This window comes from Mustela nivalis, assembly GCF_964662115.1.
Source record: "Mustela nivalis genome assembly, chromosome: 6".
Classification (NCBI taxonomy): domain Eukaryota; kingdom Metazoa; phylum Chordata; class Mammalia; order Carnivora; family Mustelidae; genus Mustela; species Mustela nivalis.
In genome coordinates this window covers 150,115,862-150,134,104 of record NC_139025.1, presented here as the reverse complement: position 1 = coordinate 150,134,104, position 18,243 = coordinate 150,115,862, and the positions used below count along the sequence as shown (strand labels likewise).

Here is an 18,243-nt window from a genome sequence, read left to right as displayed (position 1 = left end):
TGATGCTGTGACATTCAAGGACTCTTTCCTCTGGACCTCCAGCTCTACTGGGAAGGCAGCAGCCTTCCAACCAACTGTTGGGTACGGTGGCATAAAGCGTTTGGTTAAAATGGCACTGCAGCCGTGCTTTCCTCTTCAGAAAGAGGGAATCCCAGGGACCAAGGATACACTCTCATCTTACTGTTGATACCAGCACGGCTGTTGATGTTTCTGACCTTCTAAAGGCCACCAGGAGTCATGACTTAGAAGGGACAACAGCCATAGGTTTTTCTCCACCTCTGAGAAATATTCTTAGGACTCAAAGTGGGTCTAGCAGAAAAGCCACGAGTCTAGGTCTCCATAAGAACTTGAGATTGGTGGGTGCCTGGGTGTCTCAATGGGTTAAAGCCTCTACCTTAGGCTGAGGGCATGATTCCAGGGTCCTGGGATCGAGCCCCACATCAGGTTCTCTGCTCGGCAGGGAGCCTCTTCCCTCTCTCTCTCTGCCTGCCTCTCTGCCTACTTGTGATCTCTGTCAAATAAATAAATAAAATCTTTTTTAAAAAAGAGAACTTAAGGGTGGCTCAGTGGGTTAAGCCACTGCCTTTGACTCGGGTCATTATCTCAGGGTCCTGGGATCGAGTCCCGCATCAGGCTCTCTGCTCAGCAGGGAGCCTGCTTCCTCCTCTCTCTCTCTGCCTGCCTCTCTGCCTACTTGTGATCTCTGTCTGTCAAATAAATAAATAAAATCTTTAAAAAAGAGAGAGAGAGAGAACTTAAGATTGGGTAAACCAAAATGGACACAGTACAAACCACATGAAAGCCAGCTTGGCAGAATCACGGCCTGTTACACACATCTGGAAGGAACTTGGGAATTATCTGGTCCAGTTCTCCTGTGGATCAGTCTGCATAACATTGCCATGCTGCAGTATCAAACAACCCCAAATCTTAGCGGCGTGAAGCAACATCATTTATCTCTCATTCATGCTTACATGCCCACTGCAGCTCGGTGAGGGGTCTCTGCTCATCATAATGACTCAGGGACGCAGGCCTAAGGGATCTCCATATGGACCTGTACTTCCACAACTACCAAGAACATGGCCAAGCTTAAACTAATTGTCCCTTAAAGGTGTTCTGGAAAGTGTCACACACCTCTTCTATTCATATTTTATTGGCCAAAACAAGTCTTGTGGCCATGCCTGTGTTCACCAGGCATGCAACAAAGGGCTGGGATGTTTAATCCTCCTGTAGGAAGAACCAGTGACGGGGACGGGGACACTGAATATGGGGGAACCCTATGACATGTCCCACATCTGGTTTGCAGCCTCTGGGGCCATCCTGATTCTACCTGGGCTCCCAGAGGAACCTTCCCGTGGGAGCAGATCTAACTGTGTATGCTTCCATCCGACGGCCTTCTGGGAGACCCCATCCCTGACCAGACCAAGTTCAGACTGTCAACCTGATCATCAAAGCCATGTCCTGGTCCCCTTCTTGGGCTCCTCTCCCTTGATCCCCCACTTAGTCATCTATCCATAACCATCTACTGAATGCTGACCACTATGCCAAATTCTGGGCAAGAAAGCATACGTAAGACCAATCCTGTGAGCCCCTCGGGGCCAGAACCACCTTTGTTTGTACCTAAAGACTCCCAGATCAGCAGCCCCCCGCCAAGGTTTTCATACCTCAAGGGCTTTACCTAAAGCCCTGCCATTCTTCCTCCTCCCACTTCGAGCCTGGATCCTTCCTGACTTCCGCAGGCAGGGCTGTGTCACTCCGGCACACAGCAGCCTCCCAAACCCCCGCGATGTGTTATTACGGGGCTTGTTCGGTTGTCTGTCTCCCCCAGCAGACCGCAGGCTCCTCCAAGATCATGGTGGGTAACTCTCTCTAGCAAACGGTAACAATTTAAATGTTCAACCATAAAGAATTGTTAAATAGGTCACAGGTATTCCTATTCTGGAATATTAAAAAATACTAAAAATGATGGGGTAACACTCTTTGAATGAACACGCCTCCTTTGAAATTATTCCAGCTGCGATATAGCTTACCCACGGCAATAACCTGAGTGTCCACCAAGAGGGTACTGGTCAAATGCATTAGAGTCCAGAATTGCACAGAATGCAGGTATTAAAGCTAGCGGGGGGAGTGCATGGGTGGCCCAGTCAGTTAAGTGTCTGCCTTCTGCTCAGGTCATGATCTCAGGGACCTGGGATCGAGCCCCGCATGGGGCTCCCTGCTCAGTGGGGAACCTGCTTCTCCCTCTCCCTCTGCCAGCGACTCTGCCTACTGGTGCTCTCTCACATCAAAGAAATAAATACAATATTTTTTATTTAAGAGAAAAAGATTAAGAAAAAAAATTCTCTTTTTTAAAAGAGAAGAACAGGGACTGGCTCATTTCGTGGAACATGTGACTCTTGATCTTTGGATTGTGGGTTTGAGCCCCACGTTGGATGGAAAGATGACTTAAAAATAAAATAAAATCGGGGTGGGGGGGTGCCTGGGTGGCTCAGTCGTTGAGCGTCTGCCTTTGGCTCAGGTCATGATCCCAGCATCCTGGGATGGAGCCCCGCATCAGGCTCCTTGCTCAGCGGGAAGCATGCTTTTCCCTCTTCCACTCCCCCTGCTTGTGTTCCCTCTCTCACTGTGTCTCTCTCTGTCAAATAAATAAATAAATAAAATCTTGGGGCACCTGGCTGCCTCCGTCGTTGGGCGTCTGCCTTTGGCTCAGGTCATGATCCCGGGGTCCCGAGATCGAGCCCCGTATCCGGCTCCCCGCTCAGTGTGGAGTCCCCTTCTCCCTCTCCCACTCCCCCTGCTTGTGTTCCCTCTCTCGCTGTGTCTCTCTCTGTCAAATAAAGTGGTAAAATCTTAAAAAAAATAGTCAACTCTGTACATGCTGGTATGGACCCATCTCCAAATACACTGCGAACTGAGGTGCAAAACAGGGTGTATCGTGTACTTTCCTGCACAAAGTAGATCCTGGGGGGAAATATGTGTGCTTGTACACAAGGTGGAATCTCTCTAAATAGACACAAAGCAAACTGGTATTAGCGGCCGCCTCTGAGCGGGGGAGCCAGGGTTGGGGCCCCACATAGGAGATTTACCATGCTGTCTACCCTTTGCCCAGATGAAATATTTGTTACAACATGCTTAGGAAAAAAAAAAAAAGTCAGGAAGAAATGTAACATCCAGGAGATCATTCAAGACACCTTGTTATCTGGAAGTAATAAATTCAGATTTTTAAATTGTAGGTACAATAGGACCCCTATTTTTGTAGAAAAAAAAGTACACTACATCTCAATGTACAGAAAAATGTTGGGGCGCCTGGCTGGCTCAGTTGGTAGAGCACACAACTCTTGATCTTGGGGTTGTAAGCTCAAGCCCCACCTTGGGTGCAGAGATTGGGAGGAAGTGAGGAAGGGGAGAAGGGGGGAAGGGAGGAGCTGCATTATGTACCACTTTAACTTAGATCATGACCTTGCCTTTGGCTCAGGTCATGATCTCAGGGTCCTGGGATCGAGTCCCACATCTGGTTCTCTGCTCAGCAGGGGGCCTGCTTCCTCCTCTCTTCTCTCTGTCTACTTGTGATCTCTCTCTGTCAAATAAATAAATAAAATCTTAAAAAAAAAATCAAACTTGGGGCGCCTGGGTGGCTCAGTGGGTTAAGCCGCTGCCTTTGGCTAAGGTCATGATCTCAGGGTCCTGGGATCGAGCCCCGCATCGGGCTCTCTGCCCAGCAGGGAGCCTGCTTCCCTCCCTCTCTCTCTCTGCCTGCCTCTCTACCTGTGATCAATCTCTGTCAAATAAATAAATAAAATCTTAAAAAAAAAAAAAATCAAACTTTAAGAAAGGGTATAAACGAAAACATAACTCCCTTTCCCTCCATTCAGCTGCCTGTAGCCTCTGCTCAGTTCTTCTCTCTCCAAAATTTGGTAAGAGTCTGGGAGTCTGGGGGCAGGACCACAGGGGGTGGTTTCTTTTGTGCTTTTTTGAAATTTCTAATTTTTTCTAAATATACCTATATTACTATGGAAATAAGAAAAGTCTATATACTTTTTTTTTTTTAATTTATCAGAGAGAGAGAGGGAGAGAGAGCGAGCACAGGCAGACAGAATGGCAGGAAGAGGCAGAGGAAGAAGCAGGCTCCCTGCTGCACAAGGAGCCCTATGTGGGACTTGATCCCAGGACACTGGGATCATGACCTGAGCTGAAGGCAGCGGCTTAACCAACTGAGCCACCCAGGCATCCCAAAAGTCTATATAAAGGGTTCAGAATTAAGAGAGCCCTGGACCTCCGTCCGTCCATCTATCCTTCCTTCCTTCCTTCCTCTTTACAGAAACAGGCTTGGCGCTCGCTCCTAGGCCACTGGTCAGCAGCTTGAGGGGCAGAAGCCACATTTCTAAGTTTCAGGAAAGGCCTCTACTTCCATTCTTAATAAAACCCTCCTTCCTCACCTGCTCTGACGTCACCGCCGCCACCCTCCCCTCCCTCTCCACACCTGGGCCACCCCAGCCGGGGCCTCCTTTCAGATTCGAAGTCAGCACAAGGGAGAAGCAGCTCCTGTTACCCTGTTGATTCGTCCGAGGGACTGAACGCGGGAACTCTCCTGTGTCTCGTCCTTCCTCAGAGAGTTTCTAGAAACCAACCCGAAAAACAGAAAGGCAAGAAAGGAACCGAGCTGAAGAATTCCTCTTTCACAAGAGGCCAGGTTAAAAACAACAGGCCTTGTTAAAACCCGCACCTTAATGAGACTCCTTCCCAGCCTAATTGTCGCCATGGCAATGACCCCTAGCGGCCATCTTTAATTAACTTGGCGTCGGAGTCACCAAATGAGCTCCTCCAGTAAATTGCCCGCCAGCCCAGGCAGTCACGCGGCCCCTCCTCTGTCCTTTGGCCTCTGGCGGGGCTTTCTTCTTTACCTCCCAATTCTCCCCTCCTGGCAGGGCTGGGGCGGGCGGGACCCATGGTAACACTAACAATAGCAAAAGCAGCAGTAGTAGTAGTAATAGAGCATATCAACGCATGCATTTATCATGCATACGATCGAGCAATTTCTATGCAATAACTCTTAAAATCCTCACAGGAATCTGATGAGGGACGCACCATTACCACCCACCTTTTTCAGAGGAGGAAACTGAGGCATGGAGAAACTAAGCCGGTAAGTGGCAGGGCTGGGATTTAAACACAGGCTCTGTGGGGGTGCGTGGGGTGCTCAGTCCCTGAAGGGTCTGACTTTTTGCTCAGGTCAGGATCTCAGGGTCCTGGGATAGAGCCTCGACTGAGGCTCCGCGCTCAGCAGGGAGTCTGCTTCTTCCTCTCCCTCTCCCTTCTCCCCTCACCCCTGCTTGGGCTCTTGTGCTCTCGCTCTCTCTCTCTCAAATAAATAAATAAAATCTTAAAAAAAAAAAAAAAAAAGCACAGGCACTGTGGTAATCCAGGGCCACCCTTATAATCCCTCCACTAGAAATGAATGAAGTTCAGAGGGTCACCCGCTTCTCCTGAGCCCAGTAAAGACCTGGAGTTTCCCACCTGCGGCTTCCCAGCTGGGTGACCTTGAGCCACTTACTTCACATCTCTGAGCCTGCTTCCTCATCTAGAACAGGGAAGGTGATGAAACTGGGTCAGGAGTGGGAGCAGGGGCCCTAGAGCCTCATTAGCTCTGTTCCCTGAAGACGCCCGAATCCACCAGAACCTTCCTGTTGTCTTTATTTTTTTTTCTTTTTGGAAAATTGTTTTCTTTTAAAAGATTTTATTTATTTGACAGAGAGAGAGAAAGCACGAGTAGGCAGAGAGGCAGGCAGAGAGATCCAGGTGCCAGCCACCAAGGTGCACTAAGCCAGAGGAAGCAAGAAAAATTAACAGGCACCCCCACACACACAACACACACATCCCAGGGACGCTCCCTAAAAGGCGCACAAGACCTTCTGCTTACGATCAAGGGGCCAGAAGTTCGCGCCTGTGCATGCATAGTTCCAAGACAGGATGGGATTGCAGTGTTCACTGGGGGCAGCCATAGGGAAAGAAAAATGATCTGCAGGCTTTGCCACAAACCTTCAAGTCCTTCTTCATACCACCCCAGAGTAATATTTCCAAAACGCAACTTCTGGCCAAGTCTAAATCCTTCAATGGCTCTCCACTGCCTACAGCATGAGCTCCAAATTTATGAGTGGATTTAAAGACACTACAGAATCTGGCTCCATTGCTTTCCCACTGGCCCTTCATTCTAGCCACACCAGGCCACGGGCCATTCTCTAACTGAACCATGCTTCCATGACTCCGTGCCCTTGTCCATGCTCAGAATCCCGTATTTTCTCTTCTCCATCTAATTAGAACATCTACCTCCACTCTTGGGCCTTCTTAGGGACAGAGAGGAAGGGATGGGCTGCGTAGGCAGAAAGGGGTGTAGATTCCGACTTGGGCTGGAGGCAGAGGGAGCCTTCTGCTGTCCAGGGCTGAAGAAAGGCCTGAGGGCCGCCCTGGGTGGCTCAGATGGTTAAGTGTCTGCCTTCGGTTCAGGCCATGATCCCAGGGTCCTGAGAGTGAGCCCTGCATCAGGCTGCCTGGTGGGGAACCTGCTTCTCCCTCTCCCCCTACTGTACCCCGTGCTTGTGCCCTCTTGCTCTGTCAAATAAATAAAATCTTTTATTTTTTAATTTTTTTAAAGATTTTATTTATTTATTTGACAGAGAGACAGCACAAGTAGGCAGAGCAGCAGGCAGAGGGAAAGGGAGAAGCAGGCTCCCCGCCAAGCAGAAAGCTCCACGCAGGGCTCAATCCCAGGACTCTGGAATCACAACCTGAGCTGAAGGCAGCTGCTTAACCGACCGAACCACCCAGGAGGCCCAAATAAAATCTTAAAAAAAAAATGGGGGGGGGGCGCCTGGGTGGCTCAGTGGATTAAGCCTCTGCTTTCAGCTCAGGTCATGATCCCAGGGTCCTGGGATCGAGTCCCGCATCAGGCTCTCTGCTCAGCAGGGAGCTTGCTTCCCCCTCTCTCTCTGCCTACCCTTCTGCCTACTTGTGACCTCTGTCTGTCAAATAAATAAATAAATTCTTAAAAAAATTTTTTTCCCTTTAAGAAAACTTAAAATAAAGGCCTGAGCTGGAGATGTGTCAGCCTTACGTGTGCCAGCAGGAGGCAAACTTGAGCTACCTTTCAGCCTCTGACCTAGGAAAGGATGATGGATACCAATTTTTCTTAGACCCCAATCTGACAAATGAAGAAATTGAAATTTAGAGGCAGGAAGTAACTTACCCAAGGTCACACAGTGGCAAAGTAGAGGCCCCTGGTTCCCCATTGGTGTTCACACTACACCTGCATTCGTAGGGCTGTAGCCTGTATATATAGATGTTTTATAGGGCAGGGAACAGTCTTGGGGTCATCATACCAGGAGGTGTGATTCACCAGACACACGATGGGCAAGGATGTGCCCAGAGGCCTTAGTCTCTCAGCAGCTCCCTTGGCAGCCTCAGGACAACACACACACCCTTGGGGCCTGGGAGCTGCACTTAGCCTGGCTCTATAGTTCTCCCATGACCTTGGGAGGGGGCCCAGAACACCTCAATAGAGGTCAAGGAGGCTAGGAAGCATCCAAGACCACATGAATCAATCTTCTGTCCTCAGTCCACTTCCCTACTGTGGCCTCAGGCACCTGAAGCACAAGGTTTGCCTTTGTCCCTGCCCTTGGTGCTTGAGACTGGGAGCATCACCCTTCCCCACCAGACATTGTTCCAAATGCAGACACAGAGCTAGACAGCCTGCCTCTGCTTCTCAAGACTGCTTGCCCTTCGTGGCTGCTTGGGGATTACCCTGGTCTTAGGGTCCCCACAGGCTGTCGGGGACATGGCACTCTCCCAACCCAGGTGCCTGAGAGGAAGTCCACTACCATCTGCATAAATGACCAGGCAAACAGAGCTAGGCTACATTTGGGGGTGTGATGTCTTTCCCAACTTGAAAATAAAGTAAAAACAGGTGTCCAGTGCTTTTCCAAGGGCAGACTGGGCAAGGAAGGTGACCCTGGAGGGCCTTGAATTCAGGAGCACGGCTTACCAAAGGGTACAGGGTCCAAGGTCTTGGACTCAGACTCGCTGGCTGGCAGGAGGCAAGAACAGCTTGATGCTTCTAGCACCAGTCCCAGTCTGGTCCCCACAAGGGCAAGGGGCTGTGAAGCTCTGATCCCAGAAGAGTGAATATCAAACCATTTCCCCAGCTCAAATGAAGAAGATCTTGAGCTCAAATGAAAAAGACGACCTTCTTAAAAGCTCCCTTAAACATGTGTACCCTGAACATCTTATTAAGACAAAGACTGGGGACGCCTGGGTGGCTCAGTTGGTTAAGCAGCTGCCTTCGGCTCAGGTCATGATCCCAGCGTCCTGGAATCGAGTCCCACATCGGGCTCCTTGCTCCGCAGGGAGCCTGCTTCTCCCTCTGACTCTGCCTTCCACTCTGTCTGCCTGTGCTTGCTCTCGCTCGCTCTCTCTCTGACAAATAAATAAATAAATCTTTAAAAAAAAAAAAAAGACAAAGACTGACCCTTAGAACTGGACTTTAGAAGCATATGGGAAGACTAAGGGTGTAGTCTGCCAACAGGGCACCTTTCTGACTGAAAATAGTTAGCCCAGCACCTCGCTCCCTCTTGGGGTTCCCTCCCTTTGGCCTTCCTGTCGGCTCCCAGTCCACCTTCCTCTTCCTTAGCCTGCCTGAGTTCGCCAACACCAGCTACTATTTCCTCCTGCTGCCTCTTGGTCTTTCCTCTAGTCACCCCCTGCACCTCCATTTCTTAAAAAGAACCTCTTCCAGGGCGCCTGGGTGGCTCAGTGGGTTAAGCCTCTGCCTTTGGCTCAGGTCATGATCTCAGGGTCCTGGGATGGAGCCCCACATCGGGCTCTCTGCTCGGTGGGGAGCCTGCTTCCCTCTCTCTCTGCCTGCCTCTCTGCCTACTTGTGATCTCTCTCTGTCCAATAAATAAGTAAAATCTTAAAAAAAAAAAAAAAAAAAAGAACCTCTTCCAGGCTGTATCCAAGGGTTCAGTTCCCAAATCCTCATTTTAGCTGACCTGTAGGCATATAGGACCCTTTTGAATCCTCCTTCCTTCTTAAGACTTTTTGCCCCTGGTCTCAAGTTCACTACTTCCTCTGTTCTCTTCCTACTTAAAGACTCTGCCTCTTGATCTCCTCTTACTGATTCTCCTTGTCTTCCTCCCCTCAAAATCAGGCTATCTCAGTATTCAGGCCTTAGGACATTTTTCTTCCTTCTACACTGAATCCATAGTGATTTCATCTTGCCTCATGATTTTAAATAAGATCCATAGGGTAACGACTCCCAGGTTAAAACCTCCACCCTGGACCTCTCCCCTGAATGCCAGGCTTATACATCCAGTTGCCTTTGGGGCTTCCCCCCAACCAACTATGCCCCCAACTATCTAATATACCTCCCTAATTTAACATGTCCAGGGCCAAGCCGATGTCCTCACCTCCAAAACTCGATTTCTCCTTCTACCTTCCCAGTTTCTGAAAAACAAACTCCGTCCTTCCAGGAGCTCACATCAAAACTCCCAACGTCATCCTTGACTCCAGTTTTCCTCTCACATCCTACCTTCAGTCCCTCAGTAAATCACAGCAGTTCTGTCCTCAAAATACGTAAGTAATAAACCAGTTCACTCACCAATCACTGCCATCCTGATAGGTGTTCAAGGTGGGAGAAGCAGGCAGGGGCCAGGTCATTGAGCAGGAGAGCTCTCTTGACGGTGGCAAGAACTTTAAGTTCTACTCTGAATTATAGGAGAAACCACAGGAAGAGTTTAAATATGACGGAATTTGCCTCTTGAATAAACCACTCTGGAGGCACCTGGGGGGCTCAGTGGGTTAAGCCCCTGCCTTTGGCTCAGGTCATGATCTCCGGGTGCTGGGATCGAGCCAGGCATCGCGCTCTCTGCTCAACAGGGAGTCTGCTTTCCCCTCCCTCTCTGCCTAACTCTCTGCCTACTTATGATCTCTCTCTGTCTGTCAAATAAATAAATAAAATCTTCTAAAAAATTTTAAAAAAGAAAAAGAAAAAACCACTCTGGTGCTGAGTGAGGAATGGATTAAGGGGGTGAGACTAGAGATGGTGAGACCAATTAGGTGGATATTGAGGTTGGGAGTAGGAATGATGATGGTGTGGATTACTTTTCTTCTATGAAGAATCGTCCACCTCGATGCCCCCAGGAGCCTGTTTCAGAGGCAGGAAGATGGGCCCTGGGGGTGGCTGGGTGAGCACACTTTGTCCATGACCTCAGCAGAGGGGGCCAGTGTTTCAGCACCACAGCATGGACAGCTCCAGCCCCAACCACGCCTAATAGTGGAGCGGGGGTGTCCAGCCCTTGCCCAGCGTGCCCCACAGAAGCCTGTGGCTAGGGGCCGGGTCCGTGGTCAGGCTTAGGGGAATACCCTTTCTTTGGAAATCTGCATTTGCAATCTTCAAAAATGCAGACAACAGTAATGAAGCTGCCCTGCCACACAAGGGCTCCATGAGTGTGGACAAGATAGCCACCCACGGACTGTAGGAACACCAAAGATAGAGGTTGCCAGAGAGAGAGCCCCCTTAAGAGCCTCTTAAGATAGTTTGTCACGGAACCCGGAGTTTATTTCCCCGACTTGGGTGATCAAAAATAAGCCGCTGCCTTCGGCTCAGGTCATGATCTCAGGGTCCTGGGATCGAGTCCCACATCGGGCTCTCTGCTCGGCAGGGAGCCTGCTTCCCTCTCTCTCTGCCTGCCTCTCTGCCTACTTGTGATCTCTGTCAAATAAATAAATAAAATCTTTAAAAAAAAAATGAAGCTGAGTTTGCAGCAGGTTGGATTAAGGGATTGTTGGAAACCTATTGTCCTGGCATTTCCCCCCGCAGACCCTGGTGGCCAGCACCTTGTGTGTGGCGTCTCTGCAGACAGAGGGCTGGAGAACTAAGTTGCTTCTCCCGAGAGTTGGACAATCCTTCCAGACCCAGCGCAGATTTTCTCTTTGTGATAACAGAGTTTCTCTGGGATGGATTGGTCCTGCACCCTGCTGTTCCTGCCTCTGCCCGCACCCCTGCCACCCTAACCAAATCTAGTTTCACTTGATGTGTTCAAACTGGTTTGATTTTCTTATTTGGAACTCAGCAGGATTCCTACTCCCAGAGTTGAAGAGCACCACTCGGGATCAGCAGACTGAAGGGACCTTGCTGTGCCAATTCAGGCTTCTGAAGGCTCAGTTTTGCTGGATCAGGGAAGACCAGTGGGGCCTCAGGATTTCTCTCTTTGAAATGACCTCTGCATTTCTGGTTTCCCCCAAAAAGGAGATTCCTCTCAGCTTCCCAGGCAGACCCTGGCCTTAGGGATATCAGCTAACCACAACAGGAGCCCATCAGGGCATCCGCAGTGCCTGACACATGGCTACACCCTGAGGTGACCCAGCTCCCTGCCAGGTCCACAAGGTCATCTCGCCACCTACTTGGCCCTCACTCCTCCTACTTGGCCCTTGGACAAGGTTTCTTAGTGTGAACAGGGGCCAGATCCTGACCTCTGACAGCCCAGCTCCTTCTCTTTTACCTCATTCACCAAGTGACCTTGGGCAAGTCACTTTTCACTTTATTGCTCTCAGCCTCAGTTTCTCCACCTGTGAAATGGGGCGGGGGTGGTGGGAGTAATTCCTCCCAAGAGACTACTATTTTAGGAGTCCTTGAGACAAAAGTATGCCTCTTATCATAGTTCCAATAAGTGTTGTTCTGATATTAAGATGCCTTGGGGTGCTTGGGTGGCTCAGTGGGTTGAGGCCTCTGCCTTCGGCTGGGGTCATGATCCCAGGGTCCTGGGATCCAGCTCCACATTGGGCTCTCTACTGGGCAGGGAGGCTGCTTCCCTCTCTCTCTCTGCCTGCCTCTCTGCCTAATTGTGATCTGTCAAATAAATAAATAAAATCTTAAAAAAAAAAAAAAAAAGATATAGGTGCCCTCCTGGAAAGGGGAGTACCTGTGGAGACTTCCCAGAATTAAGGGAGACTTCCCCCATTCCCAACCAGTGCATGTTCTGCTATCTCTCTAGACCCTCTGAAACCTTCCCTGAGGATTGGGTAGACATGTTCACATACATTTTATAGATGGGAAAAGTAAGACCCGGGAGGGGACCTGCCTTGCCCAGGGTCCCCCTTCAGTTCCTCAGACCAGGATTCCAAGTGAAGAGGGCCTTAGCCCTCAGCCAGTTACCTTATGTGCCTCTCTTCCCTCCCCCAGTCCCAGCACACCTGTTCAGGAATTTCTAAAGGAGCGTAGGGAGCCATGGCTGTTCCAGGAACAAGAGGGTTCACCTCCCCATATATCAAGACCTCAACTCCTTCACCTATAAAATGAGAACGATGAAACTCTGCAGATGAGTGTAAGGATTAAATGGGATTTAAAAATTAAAAAACCCAGCAATGCCTCCAGCACCTGGTTCTACAGATGTCCACTGTGGGACTTACCATCTCCCTGAAGCAGCCCACATGGCCCAGAGCCAACCCTTATGGTTCCAAATGGCTGAGAGAGGTTTAAATGGACCAGTGTCACGCCATTGGAAATGTGGCACTCCACGACTCCAAGCCAGCCTCTCTTGGAGGGTTTTGGAGGGCAGGAGCCAGGTTCCAATCCAAAAGCCAAAGGTGGGGAGCCCGCAGGGCTGTCGAGGCTGCCTACACCCGTGCTGGGGTTGCTGGCTCCCATGATCCCTAGGCTCTCAGGAGCGCGGGAAGCAGAAGGATCATGTCCCAGGCTGATCCCACCCTGTGCAGATCCCACCACCCAATCACACCCTGATTGGGGGGGGGGGGGGGATCCCTCTGGTCCTGGGGCAGGAGAACAGCTACAGTGGTTCATTCCTCAACGTCTTTCTGATTCCTGCATTTTCAAGCTGAGACTCAAACTGGTTTTTAATTAGCAGCACTGATGGACTGTTGGCAGCTCTGATATTTTACACCATCTAGGAGAACAACTGCTACTACGCACAAACGTATATACATACCAGGGCTCATCGAATTAGCTGTTCTCCCCGGTGCGGACCCATCACCTGGCGGTGTTGGAGAAAACGTGGTGCGGCCAGCCGCAGAATCAGGAATATCATGATCAAGGCCAGTTCCGACGTGGCGCGCCACCTCAGGCTAAGGGGGATCCGGGCTTTACCTCTTCCCGGGTCTGCGCAGAGGTGGCAGTAAGGGCTGGAAAGAGGGGTACAGTTCTCACTTCCAAACTGCGTTGAAGGGGATCCCTTATGCCCACGCCTTTAGGCTACATGCAAAGTCTCTCCACCACACTACCCGAGAAGTACAGGGAGCGTGCTCCGAGCTGAGTGCTGGGGCCTCAGCGGAGAAGCAGAAGGCACGGCCCTCCACCAGCCGGGCTTCCCTAGCACCGTCCCCACCAGGACCCAAACACGGGTCACGCCATAGCGAAGAGACCCTCGTGCTCAAAAGGCCGACCTCCACATCTGCACTCCAGGGCAGCTCACTGCGCCACCCATGCCCCCAACTTCCCGGCGGTCCTGCCCTTGCAACGCCGCCCAGCCCTAGGCGGTACACTGTACACAGTAGGTGCTCTGTCAAGAGTAACTCCCTTCCGCTTCCCTTCGCTAGAGCCCTCCGCGCTGCGGCGGCTCGGGCCCCCCCTGCTGGCTCACTCAGGTAATGACCTGCGCCCCCACTACCGGGGAAAGCTGGAAAGCTGTTGTTGTTGTTTTTTTTAACTATAGGGAACCCGCCTATCATCCTCTTCCTACCTGGGCCCCATCCCCAACTTCCTCCAAAAGTACATGCGAGAGGCTTCCAGGAAAATCTTATTTTCTGGTAATTTTATCATAAACGCAAGTAAAATGAAAAAATGGACTCATTCACTCAACAAATATTTACTGAACACCTCGTATTAACCACCAGAGCCAACACTGAGCACTTACTGCCTGCAACGCTTTGTTGGGCTTTTCTACAGGTATTAGCTCATTTAACCCTCACAACTTTGCTATTAGGATGGTACTGTTATTACCCCCACATTACAGTTAAAGACACTCAGGCCCCATGATCAGGCATAACTGGTAAATGGCTTTGATTCCGTCTCCAGAGCCCCAAGCCCCATCCATTATTTTACACCATTGTGAAAAACACTGTCGTAAAATTAAAAAAAAAAAAAAAAGACATTGGACGTGGCTTCAAAGCATTCCTTGTTCTCTAATTTCCCTGGGGAATCTCTCCTAGAAAGAGAAACAGATGAATGTTTTATCCAGAGAGAGATGTTGGAGTTTTGCTGGTCATTGCCTGGGTATCTGTAATTGCCTCAGCAATTACAATTATACTTGTAAATAAAACCAGGCAAATCACCAGCAGCTTGAGATCCCCATCCCACCCGTTTGAAACTGTACTTCCTTCCAGAAGAGAAGGGAGTGAATCTTAGTAAGATTCAGTGGCCTGGAATCCTGAAGGAATTTGACCTACAGCTCTCCCCACCTCAAAGTGCATCCCGCTCTTTATGAGCCTCTCTTTTGTTCCTGGGGACATCGAATTAGGCCCCAACCCCACCAGGGCTTCAGCACAGCTTTAGTGCCTGGCATAAGAGCCTGTGCAAAGTGAGTGAAGGGGCAACACCCACTTGGAAAGAATGCCTTGGTGAGAAAGCCACGGACCCAGTCCAGAAGGCTAAGAATCGTAGAATGGAGATAGATCTTGGAGACAGAACTGGGAGACCAGCTAATCCATCATTTATCCAACACGGGTGCCCGAAGTTAAATGGGCTACCTTAATCCTTGATACCAATATTCCAGTGTGGAAACTAGAAACCCACTAGTCTCCAGTATGCTCTAGCCCCATCTTCATCCCCTGCCCAGGTCTGTGCATCATATGTGTCTGGTCACCCCTTTTAAGACTCTAAGTTCCTTTGAAGACAGACTTATATGTGACTCATCACTGCACTCCAAGCTCTGAGCACAGAGGAGGGGCTGAATGAAATCAGTTTCCCCATAAAGTCCCTAACTGGTGATCGTCCTGCCCCTGTTTGAATCCTCCTGGAAAGGAAACACTCACTATTTCTCCATAGTACTTCTTCTCCCGTGGGTCAGTTGGTAGGTTGGGTTCTTCCTTCTGTAGCTTCGCAGACCTAGCATTGGCCTCTGAGCCTTTCCTGAGACCTGGGGAAGACTACAGATTGTACCAGAGACCCAGATAGCAGCCTTCTGTCTTTGGAGCCCAGTCCAAAGGGGTAATCAAGAAAAAGGAAATTTCTCTTCCCAAGCGGCATGGGGAGACCCACCTGTGCTGCACAGGGGACTCCAGGCTCTCTGGGGTTCACGGCACAGTGTGTAGTTGCATGGGGCTAATCCTTCCCATCCTGAGGTATATCTAGTCTAGGAGAGGCTGGCCTAGAAATGCCCAAATGCCATAATGGTATTTCGGTTCCATAGTATTTTCCTGAGTTTTCATGTGTCAATGTGGGCTGGGAGATGTGTGTGTCCACGCATATGTGTGTTTGTCAATTTCTGCATTTGAACACAGGCTAAGCACGGACCCAAGAATGTGACCAGAAGCAAGCTTACATCCTGAGGGTGTGTGTGTGGGGGGGTGTATGCACCACAGTGCGTACAAGCTGGCAAATATCCTATAGCCACAGAAGAAGTGGGATCCGGATGATCTTAGAGATATATGTATATATACGAGTGTGCAGGAGTATATGTGTATCATAAACAAAGCCCAGTCTGTGTGGCGTGCTTGTGTGTGTGTGTGTGTGTGTGTACACAAACGGCAGTCTGTTTCTATGTCTGGGTGACAGTGTGTGTGGTACGCTGTCTATTTACAAACATTTCCCGCCCTGGTTCTTGTGATCTTATGGCTGAGTGTGCATGGAGGTCAGTTTGTGTGTGTATGTGTGCTTACAATGGAATCCCAAATCTATCCGTGCGTGACTGTCTGTGTGCCTAGATGCGAAGTGATACCTGAATCAGGGTCTGCATGACTCTGGGGGGGGGGGGGGCGTGTGAGCGTCTCACCTGCACCCCCAGCCTTGTTCCATAACCCCCTGACCTTGTGGACAGACTTGGGTGCTCTGATCACAGAGGCGGAGCCCAGGCAGGCCCTGAGCCTGGCCAGGGGAGCGTGGATAAGTGACTGGTGTTTATGGGCAACCTCGCCAGAGCCTTTGTCTGGTGCCCACTCCCTATGGCCCCGAAATTCCTCACCCTGGCAGGATCTTGGCTGTCCTTGCTCCCAGACTGCCTTCCCTAAGGAGTCCCTTTAACTCACAGCCCCTTCCCGGCCAGGGGGCTGAGAGTTGGGGGATATTCATCTTGGGGAGTTTTTGTTCCGCCTCATGAAAGGCCTCAATGGCTGGGAATACCATTCTAATTACAGGGAAGCCCAGCTTATGTAGGGGACACAAAGGGCTGTGGTCTCATAGCAGGCTCCTTCCATCCGTCAAATAAGGCTGTCTAATGACGGGGTGAGAGCTGTGAATGCCTAAAACAAACTCGAAAAGGAGGGAAAATAAAGCCGCCGGGGGCTTAAAATATATTAAATTACCCTGATTAGGAGTCGTGGCTTTGCAGAGCTGGTTGGAGAAGCGGAGGAAGCAGAGAGTCCCACTGTTCCTGTGGGGGGGGAGAGGGGTCAGCAGGTCGGGAGGGGTTCACAGAGCCCTAGCCCATTCTCATGCTAACGCCAGGGACACACCGCAGGCTTAGTGAGCTGGAAAATAGAAATGAATTTGCCATAATCCTTCTCCTTCTGCTCCTGTCCCCACCCCAGGAGAAGTGCTGCTTAACTAGAGTCCCCTTAGAGCCTGTTGGGGTTTGGGGCTGGGACACACCCTGGAGCCTGGGCCCCTGGACACACTTACCCTTCTGATGGTGCAGATATTCACAAGGACACACGCTGTTTGCAGATGCAAAAACGCTTCCCTCCTCCACTTGCACAAATACTTATGTGTAGGCATAAGTACCCCTCTTCGGGGGAACACACAGGCCTCCCCACACTTTCACAGATGCCAGTGCACAGACACCCAGCCCTTCTCAGGTGGCCACATGTGCTTCCTGGGCACGAAAACACACACACACACACACACACACATACACACACACACATCCCTTCTGATGTGCTCCCAGAGCCAGGTACCTAGGATAATTTCAGTGTTTTACAGCAAAGGAAACTGAGGCTCAGAAGGTAGCCAAGGGTCAGGCCTTTCCCAGCACCACCTGGGTCATCCCTATTTCCGCCCAAAGACCGAGATAAGCCTCTCTCTTACCTGGACCTCAGTTTCCTGCTATTAAAACGAGGTGCGGGGCGCCTGGGTGGCTCAGTGGGTTAAAGTCTCTGCCTTCGGCTCAGGTCATGATCCCAGGGTCCTGGGATCGAGCCCCACATCGGGCTCTCTGCTCCGCGGGGAGCCTGCTTCCTCCTCTCTCTCACTCTCTGCCTGCCTCTCTGCCTACTTGTGATCTCTGTCTGTCAAATAAATAAATAAAATCTTAAAAAAAAAAAAAAACGAGGTGCTTGGGGCAGCACGTGGATGGCTCAGTCTGTTGAGTGTCTGCCTTCAGGTCTGGGTGTGATTCTGGGTCCTGGGATCCTCGAGCTCCGCCTCCCCATCCAGCTCCCTGCTCAGCGGGGAGTCTGCTTCTTCCTCTCCCTCTGCCAACCCCTGCAAGGGCTCGCTCTCGCTCTAGCTCTCTCTCTGAGAAATGGATACAAATCTTAAAAAAGAAAAAAAAATGAAGTGTTGGGGTTGCCTGGGTGGTTCAGTTGGTTAAGCACCCGACTCTTGAGCTCAGCTCAAGTCTTGATCTCAGGGTCCTGAGTTCAAGTTCTAAGCCTACTTAAAAAAACAAACAACAACAACAACAAAACAAGATGCTTGGACTAAATGGTATAGAAAACCCCTTCCAGCTCCGAAACTAGGAGGGGCCCCGCGTCTGGCTCCTCCTCCTGCCCCTCCCTGCCCCTACACACGTAGGTTTGTGCGCGTGCGTACTCCACAGCCTACCAACAATGATTTTCTCCAGTGTTATTACAAACTGGAGGGCAGGTCTAGGAGTCTAGTGGCCTGCATCTGTGCAGGTCCCCCAGCAGGTGGCCCCAGCTGCCCCGCCCACCCACCCTGAGCCTCACCCATCTGTGGCTCTGTCTTGTGATTTTTGCCAGTATAAGACACGACAGGTGTGGGCGGAGTCAGGTACAGATCTGAGCCACAGAGCCCCACAGTGTGGCGCCCAGAACCCAGGAGAACCATCCAAATGTGCGCTCCTCCCC

The 18,243-nt window shown here is 50.5% G+C and overlaps 1 long non-coding RNA gene across 2 annotated transcripts in view; it reads right to left on the bottom strand.

Moving 5' to 3' along the window:
• Positions 1 to 17,281, bottom strand: part of LOC309867325 — a 35,675-nt gene extending 18,394 nt beyond the window's left edge. The window contains exons 1-3 of one of the 2 annotated variants that reach the window (XR_014313109.1): positions 17,240 to 17,281; positions 16,519 to 16,586; positions 12,990 to 13,182 (exon numbers count right to left, since the gene is read on the bottom strand). This is a non-coding gene — a long non-coding RNA (uncharacterized lncRNA). The remainder of the gene's footprint in view (positions 1 to 12,989; positions 13,183 to 16,518; positions 16,587 to 17,239) is intronic. The other variant, XR_014313110.1, reaches the window with a different exon arrangement.
• Positions 17,282 to 18,243: the final 962 nt, after the last annotated feature.